The following is a 14,636-nucleotide window of genomic DNA, read 5'->3' as shown; positions in this document are numbered from 1 at the left end:
TCGTGATGTTGTCTTACATTTCCTGCATATCAAACAACTAAAACTTCTAAACAATTGGTATTATATGAAGTCCCAACCATCGAGCTAAAAATAGAATCGGACTGCACACATTGCTATTTTAAAAGTTCCCTTGTCTGTTCTAAATCTGACATAGAATGAAATCAATCAAATCTCGCTTCTTGGAATTTGAAAAAAAAAGTCCGAAACGAAAAGGAACAAGAATCTGAAAATAAAGAAGAACCTACTTTTGGAAAGAAACAATTAAAAATAAATTAATTAAGCATAAGTGGTATTTTCCATAAAAAGTCTCTCCTCCCCGTTCGTTACATTTTGTTCTTAGAGATCCCTAAAGCAAGCCGGGTTGTAGATCCCTACATATTTCCGTCACTAAACAAAATAGTATAAATTACCAAAATGTTGTTATAAAATAACAAAATTATAAAATAAAAGTAATTTACGAAATAAAAATACTTAAAGGAGTGCATTTGGAGTCCATGTCGAAATCTGAACTGGTGATGGGAAGATAATTGAAAAAACCTTTTGTAAGATGAAAGAATATCAGTTGCGGAGAACGGAGGAAGTAATCTTTTGCGTTGCAGCGGTGGTGATTACATTGCAATTTTGGATGTAAACTTTTGAAAAACTAAACTGATAAATTAATTGTATCTATTTCATGAATTCGTTTGAATTAATAAAGAGTTTTGCTTTTCATGAAAACCATATTTCAATACAGCATTTCCATTTTCCAAACAAGACATGAAAATTTCATGCCAAGGGGTTGGTGAAAATGACATGCCAAAGCATTGGTTAAAATGACATGTCAAAGCATGGGTGAAAATGACGTGTCAAAGCATTGGTAAAAATGACATGTCAAATCATTGGTGGAAATGACATGCCAAAGCATTGGTGGAAATGACATGTCAACGCATTGGTTAAAATGACATGCTTAGGATCCAGAAAAGAACGTCATCTTTTGGGGTCCACGCTCATATAAAATTCATCGATGAAGATGCTAAAAAGATGACATGCTAGATCACTTGCACCCATGATTGAATGTCATCTTTGGCATCGAACATTTTGCTGGGTTCCTTTTAAATACCCTAGTGATTCTGAGTCCCACGAAATTCGCAAAAAGTATGAGTAAATGTGGTAATCAAAGTGCTTGAGGTGTGAAGTGAGAGGTGAAGTGAGTCTCAGAACATACCCGATAATATTTTTTTTTGTATTTTAAGCTATATGTACTATTTATTATTTCCGCTAAATTGACATATTTAAATTGAATGTCAAATTTCCCATCCTTGTGATAGTTTTCATCACTTGCTAATTAACAATTCATTTTTATGTAATAATAATTATTATTTTGATGTGATAGTAGTTATTATTTTCTTGGTGTCAAATTCTGCTTTCCTTATTTCTTCTTATTTACATTATTATTGAGTTGCCCTTTCTTGCCAAATCCAGATAAGCCAATCTACAAAGTAGAAGATTTTCATTCTGAAATTTCAATATTGTACTTGTAACCAATAACTTTACACATGACTGAGCACAAAACTAAGTTGAGACGACAAACCGTCCAATAGAAAAGAATCAGTCAAAGTATGGTTATATAAATATGTAACAAGTTTTCTTAGACTGTTTGCTTAACCACATTCGATTATTATGGAATTTGTACAATATAATCCTATCAGTTTTTCATGGCTTATGGAAGTACATTTCAACGCTTAACTTCTTTCTCTCTATCTTCTCAACAGACAAGTCAAGAAAGAAACCACAAAAGTATGATAGAATTTTACTACAACTCTTCTGTTCTGTTTTATTTTAGCAGAGAAATTGTTGCAAGTGTTCGGATATCACGAAATAAGCAGTTTAGTACTTTTGAAGTGATTTAAAAAGTTATATTTTCCTATAAGTGGAAACTGACTTGGAAATTCACTTAAAGACATGTACAATTTTTTAAAATTGTCACTAAATCATAAGATCTGAAACTTTGTGTAAAGCTCATACTCCAGATTTGCAGCAATTACATTCGTACACAAATATCGTAGGCACATGTGTATATATATGTATACAAATGCATATGTGTGTATATAAACAAGTATAAAAGAATCAGTCATCGAAGTTTCAGAAGTGTTTTTATTCTTTTGTGACCACTCGGGCAATAATCAAGTGAATAATGAAAATAAAATGACAGCATTTTAACAAAGAATACAAAGACAAAGTCCATCGTTGATCGGATCTAATTGTGGGAGTCACTGCTATAGATAGTTATCGTACCTACCATCCATTTTAATTGGTTACCGTAGAATTTTTAGTGATTTTACGTTATTACGAGGGATGCACAATAACTTTCTGCCCTAACAATGAAAACGCGAATATTTACCATGAGCAATGGTTTTATTGTTTTCTTAAGTAGTATTCAGCATGATTTATACACTTTTTCATGCAATCAAGACAATTGTGTAAGTACTTTTTCCACTCCGATTGAGACACTTTCAAAACATGGGTTTTTGGCGACGAAAATCGTTGACCACGCCTTTTTTCATGATGTTCAGGAATCAAATGAAGTCATTGGGTGCCCAGTAAGGGCTGTACGGTGGATGATGACATATCAATTCCACGTTTTGTCCGGTCAAAAAATCGGTGCTTTGAATCAATGGGTGAGAGCTCGCGTTGCCATGGTGCACAATGATTTGTCTTCATGTTCGTTTTTGAATTTCTCCGGAGACTTCAATCAAACAAATTGTAGTGTACCACTCACAATTAACAGTCCTACGTTGCGCAAGCCGTATAGTCGCCACATGGTAATTTTTGCAGATGAAACAGGCGACCATTTGCTTCGAAGTGCTTCTTCCATGAACAACTTTCGTAGAATTTGGCTCGCCTTCGAAGACCCCCACGGTCGATTGTCTTTGTTTGTTTCGGGATCATACGCATATTTTTGAGGAAGAATGTTAAAAAAAAATTATAAAAATGTTCGTTTTCCTTTCCTTAGTACGTTTACGCTAAAAACTGTCAAACTTTGCAAAAGAATGTCAAATGGCACCTATGTAGGTCTGATAGTTATCGCGAAGCCCTCGTATGTGAGGAAGCATGGACTTGCCACGTAATACATTATATCGCTGTAAACTGGTCTACAAAATGTACCTTTGGAAAAATTTAAAACGACCCTTTAACAGCACATAAACTTAAGCGAGAGTTTGTCCGATATATGTAGATAGAACTTCTTGGAACTTGATGTGCGCTTGGACAAAATGGTGTGCAAAATTTTCACCAAGTCGGATAGTCAATTCGTAAATACATATCGTGCTCTTTAGAAATTTTAGTTGGTGTGTGAGGTACACGAAGGTGTGGACCGATTCGGACATATTCGAACCTGATCTATTTCTAGAAAAAGTCTGCACCAAATCAGCTTCTCTTTTGAACAACATTTTTGATTTTTTTGTGGGGGAGGTTTCCGAAGGAGACTTATTTCGTCTAAGTTTGGACAAAATATTACAATAGGTTCAATGTTTGTACCAAATCGCTTGATCCGTTCGAGAGTTATCATGGGCACCAGTCATACAGACATACTCAACTTCAAAAGCACTGAAAGTACATTATTGATCGTCTAGTAGTTATAAACCCTCGTTAGCCGTAATGCTGAGGGTATAAAAACCCAACCCTGGGTTCCATGGCTTCCATGCGCATCGAATTTCTGCACTACTACAACTGACACAAAGAGGTGGCCTCCTAGACTTCAGAGTTAAATTGAAGGTTTCGTATCGTGTTCGTATTTGATCTATTTTGACAACATCCTTGGCCTACTCTGGATTGAAAAGTTGTTAAAATTTATTTTGTTTTTAACAACTACAAAACAAACAAATGAAATTGTTGTAAAATAAACAATGAGTAAATTTGTTAAAAAGTTACTGAATAGGGGGTTGGTATACTAAAAGCCTGGGCACATAAGCAGACTCGCCTGCTTGCTTCTGATAAAAGAATAAAAAAGAAAAGGGCAACCTAGTTCGAAAATTGGATCGGCCTTTAAGGCCTAGGTACATAAGAAGCCTCGCCTGCTTGTTTTGCTTGCTTCTGATAAAATAATAAAGAAGGTCGAGCTAATTTCGAACTAGGTTGCACTTTTTTTCTTCTTTAAAAGCCACGCGACGACGCTGCTTATGTACTCAGCCTTTAAGGCCTGATGGGCATGGTTTAATAAGAAAGGTAACTAAAGCCTTCTGTCAGTTTAATTTTTTTTCGAGTGTTCCTAAAACTTCTAAACAATATACACAACATCGCACAGAGGGGAAATTTGTGTTAAAATTTGATCAAAAGCCCTAGAGAGCTCATTTATAGTCGGATTGATATAAAATTTTGCACAAAGCATATCTTCTGTACAAGGATTAATCCTATATAAAATTATGAAAATCGGTCCAGATTTGGATGCAGTTTCCATATATATTCGCATCTGATATGAGATAAAAATGCACCAAAATCACTGAAATTTGAGACATGCAACCTGAACTAGCCTAAAAAAACATTGAGCCAATTTTCAAACAATTCGGTACAGATGTAAATATGGTTCCATATGCATATATTTCATTCCAATTTTTATTTTTTGAAACTTACTTAAATTAAATTTTTCTCAATTCACATGGGAAAAGCCGTGAATGTTTCTGAATAATGCAAACATATTTGATAGGTGTTGGTTTAGTCTGATAAATAAGAGTCCCGGTTATACGGCGGAACAAAATTTAGTGTGCGTACCCCTTGCAATTCCATATAAAAATATTTCATATTTTAGTTGAGAAAAATTAGATTTTTTCGGAATGGCGCAAATATGCGCAATTTTTTATGATTGAATCTGATATTTGAGACTCAAGCGCATAAAACATTAGAAGAAACTATGGTCGGGAAACGACGGGGAAATAGACTTTTTCTCTATTGAAATTGTAATAATCTTAAAAATTATCATAAACAATTTTCATAAAGAGGATATGTATCACCATTATTAAAGAGCAAAGATGTAAAATCAATCTGAAAATTTTAAATGCTAATCTTATTTGGAGACTGTACAAACACAATAAATCTTAAAAATTATAAATTTTCGCGAAAATAATGTCATTTTAATGTTCACCTAATTTCTTAGTTTTCGAAAATTTACTTTTTGTTTTCAGTATGGCTGAGTTCAATCGACTGCTGCATTGGATTGGTTAATCTTACAAAGTTGAGGATGGTTATAGCAAATGTAGAAAAGAGTCTGGTTGCCGTTTATCAACATTTTTTTCATAAAAAAACGATTTTCATATTTTGAGTTTTGAGCAACTTTAGGCCTATGTTTCCCCTCTGTGCATCGTATCCCTTTATGATATTTTGATGAGTTTTTACCTAAGATTACATAAAACCTTGGGTGCCACCGTGGTGCAATGGTATGCACACCCGCCTTGCACGCTAAAGGTCGTGGGTTCGATTCCCCGGCCAGTCAACATCAAACACTTTTCAACGGTGGCAACATACAACTTCTATACAAGTGGTGTCTTAGACACGCCGTTCGGACTCGGCGATAAACAGTAGGTCCCATATCATTGAGCTAATATGAATCGGGGTGCACTCACTGATATGAGAGAAGTCTCCCCTGTCCCGCCTGGGATGTTTGTGGAACAATTATATTATATATTACATAAAATCTTAATAATAAAAAAGCCTTTTCAGAATTTTGGAAATCTTTCTGACGCCACTGTAAGCCGATATTTAACTGAAATTAATGCATAGGGGCACATTTATTTATTTATTTATTTCATATATCATAAAAATTAAAAGTGGTTTGTGCGAAACCTTTTTCAATATTAAAATGGAATAATAGTTATTTTAGTCATTAATAGGCAAAAGCTCATTCATTCGTGCAACAGGAAATTATTTTTTGAGAAAAAAAATGATTATCGTTTCATAGGATTTTTTCAAAACAAAATTCAAATTTTTTATAATAAAATGGATTTAACGTTATTTTAGGCATTTATAGGCAAAAGTTCATTCATTCTCACTACAGGAAATCATTTTTGAGAAAAATGTCAAAAAGTCATGACCCTAATACACAATCTGTGTATGTGTGTGTACTGATTGAATAATATGTCAAACAATTTTAAAAACAATCGAATTCAATGATTTTTAAATTGTATGGATCTACCTCTTTACTTATACCATGACTGATGGTATAAAAAATATATTGTAGCAGTGAAAATTCACTACAATATTGTTCATTATGATGTTTTCATAGGTATTACCATTTTTGAGATATAGAAGTTCAAATTTTGAGAATTTACTGACTGTATCGTCTCCTTATAAAACTAGGTCATGCCTGCAATTTCCCAACTACAACTTATATATCTCAAAAATGGCACAGCCTAGTAAAAAATTACGAAAACCAATCTTATAAAGAATTTTTACAACTATCGATAAGATTTGCCGTTTTCAAGCAAATCGTGAAAACCTAACAAAAAATGTGAGCTTAACTTCTATATATCAAAAATGGTAAACCCTAGGAACAAATCAGAACGGTCAATCCTCTGGAGAATGTTCACAGCTACAAAATTTCCTTTAGACCTATTTCGATAGGACTAGCGGTTTTCAAGCAAATCGCGAAAACCTAAAATAAACCTAAAATGTGAATTTATACCGCGATTTATTTGAAATCCCTACGCCATTTTTTTTTTTGTCTTTTTCTCATCTATGAACATTGTATTTTCATAAACCGCAAAGACTTCCCAGGTGTAAGCACCTTTAATTTAAATTTAGTTACGGCGCACCGTGTGGGGCTTTGTTCAGGAAAATCAATGAGTACACCCCGATCATATTAGCGCAATGATATGGGACCTACTTTATCGTCCAGTCCAACATTACGCGGAGGAGTATTTTTGCCATCGTTGAAAATGTGATGTTGCCTGGAAATCGAACCCGGGTATTCAGTGTGCAAGACCGGTATGTATACCATTGCAACATGATGATATATTTTTTCCCAAGCTCTAGTCATTGATGTCACGTCTGAAGTTAGTGATTTGAACAATCAATAGAAGTTGGTTTGAGCAATAATAATAATAATAATAATACTAATGGTAATAATAATAATATTAAAATATATAAAGTGACAGGCTTCATATAGAATAATTACTTAAGTTCTTCTTTCACCTAATCTAAAACAACTACACATTTTCATCATGTTTGCCTTGCTTCACCTACTCCAGCATGCGAGGCAGAAAATTTTTCATTGTGCTTTTGCTTTAAGTTTTTTTTTTTTTATTATTTTCTTAACTCTATAGGTTTCCTATTTGCGATGGAAGGATTACCTTAGGCTATACTTATATTATATAATATCCTGCTAATATTGGTCGATAGACACAAATTAGATTTCGCAATGACTCCACATCGTCCAAAATACTCTTCATTATCTACAATTTATTCCTATTATTTTTCAAAAACTTAGTTCAATCACAAAGGAAAGAGGATAAGAGAGATGAAGAGGGAAGAAGAAAATTGTCACACAAATTGAAAGTTCTCAGTGACCGTTTTTGGTCAAATTATGTCAAAATGAAGTCATCAACGGATATTGAAAAAGTTTATTTTCCTTTTTGTAGTTTTTCCTTCCTTACCCATTCAATCCTATAAACAGACGTTCCTACATAAGTAACTGTGAGTAAGAGAGAGAGAGTACTATCATATCATGGTAACAGCGTTTCGTATCGTATCATCATACTATGATGAAATATTCCCTGTGGAGCTATTGAAATACTTCCGACGAAATGTGGTCACTTGTTTGTTTTTCTGCAGCATATTGGCAATTAGTTTGCCTTTTTCTTTTACTCTCCATATTTTAAGTGTCCTGTCACCGGGTTTTTGCTATGGCAAAAAGTTTCTTAATTAGAATAATCGCAATCTACACGTGTGCACATCTTATATCGTACATTCATACATACATATGTGTATTAAAATTGTAAAAATCTTTTTTTCGGAACATTTTACAACTCCTTCCATTCACATAGTAATCAATATCATGGTTGATCATTAATACCCCTCAAAAATTAAGAGAATTTTTGTGTATGTATTAGAAAAAAACATAAGAATTTGAAGAGATTTATTTCCGCAGAAGTAGGAGGAAAATAATTAACAAATCAACATAACAAGGACGATATCTATTCCAACTTCGTCATGTCCAATTAAACATATGTATTCTTATTAGGTAGAGAAGCTCCTTACAGAAAACTTTCAACATATGTAGGTCCATGTTTATAACCTCAGCCTTTAGGCTAACGAGGGTGCCTCATCGAAATAATGGTTTTAGATCACAAGTATTTTTTCCTTTTTGGAGTCGATTTGGCCCTGTCCGTCCGTCTGTCTTTCTGACTGGTACGCACGATAATTGTAGAACGGAACCAAATTTTCACTTCGTAATATTTGTCCAAACTTAGTTTATTACCTTATTATTCCTTCCAGATATAGATCGGCTTCGAAAATGGACTATATCGATCCATTCCTTGGGATACCTCCCACACAAAATTCAGAAAAAGTGAAGTTTAAGAGCTCCGCTTCTATCGTTTTGTTTTTTTTTTTTTCAACTGGCTGTCCTTGTTGTCCCTTTACACGGTACAATTTTTCTTTGGTTACTTCTCACACAAAATTTGGGAAAAGTGCAGAAGGTTTTTTTGACGGCCCAATTACAACGGTCCTGAGTAAGTCCATACTTCCTGAGATAATGACACAAATGCTCCAGAAATCCCCTCCGGTAAATACTAAAATGGCTAGTGTGCAAGATAATTTTGAAACTTTTTCAAAAATTCAAAACAGATATTTAAAAATTGAGCGTGATGCTACATCCACGGTTTTTGATCGATCGCATTGAAACGACATAATTGGTGTTTTTTTAATGGTGATTTTTGAAATCAAATTCGCAAAAATATTTTAAACACCCTAAAATGCAGTGATGTTACATCGTGGTCGCCAAATATAATTTCACAAACAAACTTGTTGTTTTAAATATTAAAACAACAAAAGGGATTAAGCCAGACTATTTTGAAAAATCAAAATTGTAAAAGCTATCCCAATTAAATAAACGCCACCAATGTTCTATTTGAGAAACACTGGCACGGTTTTGTGTGTTGTTGGTATATAAGCTACCAAACAGCATTTGGGTATGTGCATTTGTTGAAAAATCAACGACACATACGAGTGGAAGAAGGTTTGCTTTGTTTCGTAAACACTTTCGTCGGAGTTGTGTTAGGTTACCAAAGAAAAACTTCTCATTGAAGGTTTTTCTTTGTTTACGTTTATACTTCGAGCTGACGATTGATGTTTGGGTATAAAAAGTTTCTTGTTGAAGAAGTTATTGAAAAATAACTTTGGTGGAGAATATCCACAAACAAGAAACAAAGGGAACTGATGAGATCCAGTGGCGTGGATCGAAACTAGTCTTCCTTGCCTTACCCCTTGGCGAACAATGCCAAACCTTCTCCACTAATAAACTTGTTGTTTTAAATATTAAAACAACAAAAGGGATTAAGCCAGACTATTTTGAAAAATCAAAATTGTAAAAGCTATCCCAATTAAATAAACGCCACCAATGTTCTAAAATAAAAGAGATTTATTCGATGTCTTGGAAATTCGGATGCACAAAATGTCATTCCCACTATCATTATATGCGTTTCATTTTATACACTCCACCATATGGGGTGTATAATTAAATTTGTCATTCCGTTTGTAACACGTCGAAATATTCGTTGGAGACCCTATAAAATGTATATATTATTGATCAGCATAAAATTCTATGTCGATTTAACCATGTCCGCCTGTCCGTCCGTCTGACTGTTGAAATCAAGATACAGCTCGCAATTTTAAAGATAGAGAGTCAAGTTTTTTACAGAAGTTTTTATTACTTGCAGGATGGTTGGTATTGGAAATGGGATATATCGGTGCACGTTTTGATATAGCCCCCATAGAACGGTATCTCCCGATTTTCGGTATTTTGAAGGCTTTAGCTTCATTATCCTACCAAAATGGCTGAAATGTTTACGAAACAAACTAAACACTTTCGTCGGAGTTGTGTTAGGCTGCCAAGGAAAATCTTCTCATTGAAGTTTTTTCTTTGTTCACCTTTATATGTACTTCGAACTGACGATTGATGTTTGGGTATAAAAAGTTTCTTGTTGAAGAAGTTATTGAAAAATAACTTCGGTGGAGAATATCTACAAACAAGAAACAAGGGAACTGATGAGATCCAGTGGCGTGGATCGAAACAAGTATTCCTTGCCTTACCCCTTGGCGAATAATGCCAAACCTTTTTCCACTAATAAATTAGTTGTTTTAAAATAATAAAACAACAACATGGGATTAAGCCAGACTATTTTGAAAAAACAAAATTGCATTAGCTATCCCAATAAAAAACGACGCCACCAATGTTCGTTTTAGCTTCATTATATTACCAAAATGGCTGAAATTTGGTATTTAGTTATCGTTGGGTGTATGAAATTTGTTGGTATAAGTCCTCGCATTCATATAGCGCACATAGAACGGTACCTCCCGATATTCGGTATTTTGAAGGTTTTAGCTTCATTATCCCATCAAAATGGTTGAAATTTGGTAATTAGTCTTCGTTGAGGATATAAAACGTTCCACCTGAAATTTGTCGGTATTGGTACACGCCTTCATATAGCGCCCATAGAACGGTATCTCCCGATTTTCGGTATTTTGAAGGAAGTGACGTCATTTGTTATTTAGTCTTCCATAGGGATATAAAATATCCCAGAAAGGATTTATTAGTATAGGTCCACGTCTTCCTATATCCCGCATAGAAGCATACCTCTTAATTTTTGGTATTTTTAGGTTTTAGCCACATTATTTTACAAAAATATTGGCATTTTCCTTTTTCATAAACGAAATGATGCGAATTGTTCCATTTTACTTCAATACAACTCGTGGTGGAGGGTATAACCCCGTTCTTACTTGTTTTCTTCAGATTTTTGCAAATAACGTGAATATTATAGCTCCAACCGTCACGAATTAGGCTTCATTTTATTGCTAATTGTTCTGCTTTTGTAACTTTTTATACCCTCAGCCTTTAGGCTAAGGAGGGTACATACGATGAAAACGTGCCTCATCGAAATAATGGTTTTAGACCCCAAGTATGTTTGGACAAAATGTGTTTCAGACAATTTTGAGTCGATCTAGCCATGTCCGTCCGTCTGTCCTACTGGCTGGAGCGCACGATAACTCTCGAACGGATGAACCGATTCGGTTCAAGATTTGGCTTTCGTAACATTTTGCCCAAACTTAGTTTAAGTTCGAAGATGAACAACATCGGTCCACTCCTTCCGGTACCTCCCCCACAAAAGTTCGAAAATGTTCGGAAAGCTTGTGCGTACGATAACTCTTGAAGGGAGTGACCGATTTGGTCCATACTTTGTATAGCGTAAACCTTATACCAGAATAATATGAGGTTCCAATATGGTCTCAATAGGTCCACTCCTTCGGGTACCTCCCACACAAAATTTCGGAAAAGTTCAATTTAGGGCCATCTCTCGAATCGCTTTGATTTTTGTTTTAGAAACTTGTATTCTCTGCCCTCCATACGACGGTACAAGTTCCATCGGGGGCAAGTCCATACTTCCTGAGAAAAAAGCATGAAAGTTGCAAAAAACCCCTATGACACCGTGTTAGGTGGTTGGAGCCCACGATAACTCTCGAACGGATCTGCCGATTCGGTCCACAATATGGCCATAGTAATATTTTGTCCAAACATAGTTTAAGTTTGAAGATAAGCCATATTGGTCCACTCCTTCAGGTACCTCCCCCACAAAAGTTCAAAAATGTTCGGAAAAATTGTTCGTACGGTAACTCTTGAAGGGAGTGGCCGAATTGGTCTATACTTTACACATCCTAATATATCTACCAGATATAGATCAGGTTCAAATATGGACTATATTTGTCCACTCCATCCGGTACCTCCCACACAAATATTCGGATAAGTTCACTTTATGACCTAATATCGGATCACTTTGATTTTTGCTGAAGCAACTTGCATTCGATGCCTCTATTACGATGGCAAAAGTTTTTTAGGGGCAAGTCCATACTTCTTGAGCAAACAGTCCGTATAGTGCAAAAACCTTCTATGGCACCATATGTTGTGGCTGGAGATCCACTTCCATAACGGTCAATATCGATCCATTCCTTTTAGTATCTCCTCCGCAAAACTTTGATCTTTAATCCTAATCAACATTTTTGTCGGTTCAAATGCCCAAAATTTTTAAAACCCCCTAAATACATACGTATTTTGGGAAAAAATGTTTCAATATACACAGGCTGGGGGTATATCTCTGTCGGCAAAGCCGACAGATACTTTTTTACTTGTTATATATATTTTTAAGTTTAAGCGCTATTAATTAAATACAATAAAGTAAATACAATAAATTATGTAATAAATTTGGTTTTCCCAAACCCATTGAGACATTTTAGGAATGTTTTTTGCATCATCGCTAAGGGTAACAATTCTTTTCACGTTTATAGGATATAAAAGCTTATCATATTAAACCTCGAATTTTTAGAATTTTTTCTAATTATGAATATTAAAACGGCCATATCTTTGCGTCAACCGCCAAATTTGGTTACAAAAACAGATTTTCTTAATCGATACACCAAAAAAATTGATGTAACAAAAATTTTTTTGGATTTTTTTTGAAATTGCAAAAACAATTTTAGACATTTTTCCTGACATGTCAATGATTGGATACAGCCCAACATTACCATACCAACAGATTCCAAAACTACCCCGTTATACTAAATCAATATACATATGTATGTATTTTATATACAGCATAAATATTGTGTTTGCTTCTTTTTTGGTCAGAAGCTGAGGTTACATCTCCGTCAGCACAGGTGGACTAATTGGCTTTTTATAATTTTTTTATGATTTATATTTTTAATCTGATTTTGACTTTGAATTATTATTATATTTTTGAAAAAAATCGACTTTTTGCCTAAACACCTGTCCAAATTACCTATAGTTTTTATGATTTTTTGAAGGAAACTTCCAGTCTATTTTAACAGATCTGTTTCATTTGAAAAGGTACATCTTGAACTACGTTCTCCAAATTCTTTTTTGCTTAGTGTTGTAACAAATGGCCGTCCTTGAAACAGGCGGACCGATCGTCACATATTTTTGTGGATTTATTAATTAAGTACCTATTAATCTTATCTTGAAACAAGGGAATTAAAAAATTAAAATTCGTGGACTGTCAAGTCAAAATTTCAATTTTAGGAATAACTTGGAAAGTTTTTGGCCATAAAACAAAAACCAGTTAAGATTTTGATGTACTTAATAAGTCCATAAACGATTGGTACCACCGTTTTTAATTTTTAGCAAAAAATTGGGCAGTTTTTGGCCATAAACAAAAAGATTTTGATGTAATGCTGATTTTGAGTTATAGTAGACACCGAAAAGTACTATTTGGAGAAACATGCGTTTAAAGTTTTAATGCTACATACAGATCACAATGAAAGTTTGAATCTCAGCCTATTTTGTTCCGATATTGAAACTATCCGTCGAGACGGTATGACTTTGAAAGTTGATCGGTATAGATTTTTTCAAAAACCCCTGAATTGGTACATGGGTCGACTTGGAACTGTATAAATGTGACCTTCTTTTAATTATATTTCCCAGTATCCATTGATGCTGGTTACGCAGTATGTTTGGTCTAATCTGCTTAAAATTTCATAAATATTTTGGAAGGAATCCGTTAGCGTCAGAGGTTTCGGCTACTTCCATTTAAATCAAACGTCAGTTAAATGGTTTGAGTTCTACTGAGTTGATTTCTACACCGAACCGTTATAATCAGATTAATGGCTCCTCAAGTTTTGTAACTTTTAAAATATTCTAATCTCTTATGTTCTAATTTTTGTACGGCAGTATAACTTATTTTATATATTGTACCTATAAAGTGTGTAAAACGATGAGCTACAATATTTTCCAGGGTGTTTATTTTTTCTACTTTGGAATTAAAAATTTGCATTCCAATATTTCCACTTCATACCACAGAAACTTTGTTTCAGAACAAAACTTCGTCTTTCTGCGTTTATTCGTAATTTTGGTTTATTTACGAAAAAGTTGTTCAATATTTATCCAAATAAATGTGATAAATACACTTCCCATCTAAAAACAGGCAGCCGCCCATGCGAACTCGTTCGATGCTACAGTTCACTGACATCTGAAACCCCAATTTGAATACACAGGTTAATCGAACCAATGATATTTACTTCACACATGTTGTAGAAAGATGGTTGCTTAAATTTGGGACAAACTCTTATACGCCAGGAACATGCAACATGTTCGATGCAACAAACAACATAATAGGAATAAAGTAAATGAAAAAAAAAACAATACTTTTTGGTATGATTTCGTTTAAAATAAAAAATAAAATATTTTTTTTTCATAAAAAACATTTTTATAAGAAATTATTTATTAATAGTTTGGTCTGTTAATAAGAAAAAAATAAACATATAAATTATATTAAAAATGTTTTAACCACTTAATAATTTGATTGTATCAAATAATAAAATGCAAACTAGCAATAAAAGTTTTATTTTTTTATATAAAAAAGTTTATTGTAGTAGATGCTTAT

Source organism: Musca autumnalis, unplaced genomic scaffold (genome assembly GCF_047663935.1).
Source record: "Musca autumnalis isolate F117 unplaced genomic scaffold, ASM4766393v1 scaffold_4, whole genome shotgun sequence".
Lineage (NCBI taxonomy): Eukaryota > Metazoa > Arthropoda > Insecta > Diptera > Muscidae > Musca > Musca autumnalis.
The sequence above is the reverse complement of the archived record's forward strand: the minus strand, read 5'-3'. Positions refer to the sequence as shown.